Source organism: Oreochromis aureus, linkage group 14 (assembly GCF_013358895.1).
Source record: "Oreochromis aureus strain Israel breed Guangdong linkage group 14, ZZ_aureus, whole genome shotgun sequence".
Classification (NCBI taxonomy): domain Eukaryota; kingdom Metazoa; phylum Chordata; class Actinopteri; order Cichliformes; family Cichlidae; genus Oreochromis; species Oreochromis aureus.
The window spans coordinates 34483484-34485100 of record NC_052955.1 but is presented as its reverse complement, the minus strand read 5'-3'; positions in this window follow the sequence as shown (position 1 = coordinate 34485100).

Below are 1617 nucleotides of genomic sequence, written 5' to 3'. Positions count from 1 at the left end.
GTGTGTGTGTGTGTGTGTGTGTGTGTGTGTGTGTGTGTGTGTGTGTGTGTGTGTGTGTGTGAGAGAGAGAGAGAGCGAGAGAGAGAATGCCGTCAACCAGCGTCCACTATGATCTCTATTTATTTTTGGCTGCCTGTCAAATCTTGTCTAGTATAAATCTGTGTGTGCGTGTGTGTGTGTGTGTGTGCAGTGCTTGCAGTTTCATTCATAAATCCACTGCTTTGCTGCGTTTTATTTCAGTTCTGGCTATCCTCCATTGACCTGGCTGTCTGACATTCAGTGGAGCTTTTCTTGTTTTTTCGCTTTGTCACAGCTGCAGTAAAACGGTTCTCTGGGTCTTTCAGCATCCTCACATTTGTAGTCCTTCCTCACAATGACTCACAAAGCCTCACACAATGTAAACAACTTAATATGAATTAAAAAACCCACTTCTTTTTTATTTTGTAAAACATTTGTTTAAAACCCTTTTGTGTTTAAAATGTGTATGTACATGGGGTGGGACCTGATGAGTCATAGACGAGCATCTTTTCCCATTCATTAAGGAACTTTAGAGGCTCACTGTTGTCACATTCACAACTTCTAGAAGACACTGTCAGGACCAAGGGAGTAAAAGAGAACCAGGACAAAAGAGCTAATTTTTATCTCATGCCTCCTTCAGCCTAATTACACCCTCCCTCATGGATAACACACACACACGCACCCATCCACACACTGTGCCACTTTTGTACTGATAAAGCCTGAGCTGTCTGACTAATTGCTTGTGGTTGTGTCCGTGGAAGGATTACTGGTAAACAGAAACCAATTACAGCTCAGTTCCGCTCCCATTTCCACCGCCTGTCCACTGAAAAAGACAAAGTGCTTTCTCAGGTCAGATGACAAGTTTCTCATTGGCAATTAGAATTTCCTTTTTTTCATACAGCTGTGTTATGTCACACTTTTTCAAAATGGTAATTTATTTATTTCGTTTGTAACGTGGTGGATATGAAACTTTTTCCAGCACAGGATTGACTTTGCCACACTGACTTCTACCTCAGGTTGCGGTCTCATTACACATTATGTAAAATAATTGGGCTGAGTCTTTGTTCCAGCCATCTCTCACAAGGGCGATGAAGTTTATTCTGGCGAACAGAAACTTAAGTGAAGAGGAAGTTTAGAAGGTTCTTTTTTACTTTAGTTTGAATAAAGATGGAAAATATTTACCACCATCTATGACGCACTGAAGCATTTTTTAAAAGTAGGCCCATATTAATACATTATCACTTCTACTTCTTATTTTTAACTCTTTGATTCTTGTGACTTTACATAACAGTTCAAAGTGATATTTATTTTTCTTATACTTGACCTTGATGCAGCACTTCACTTCATTCACTGTCTGAAACAAGCAGCAAGTTGTATCAATTATTTTATTTTTTGTTTATTTCTGTAGAGATAACTGTGCTGATTGTAACTAACCAAAAGGATCTTGAGCTGGACATGTTAAGATTATTGCTGGGAGTCACCAGAATGAAAAGGATTAGAAATGAGTACATAAAAGGAATACAGAAGGACAGCTCAGGTTAAGTAGGTTGGAGACAAAGTTAGAGAGGGAATGCTGAGATGGTTTGGACATGTGCAGAG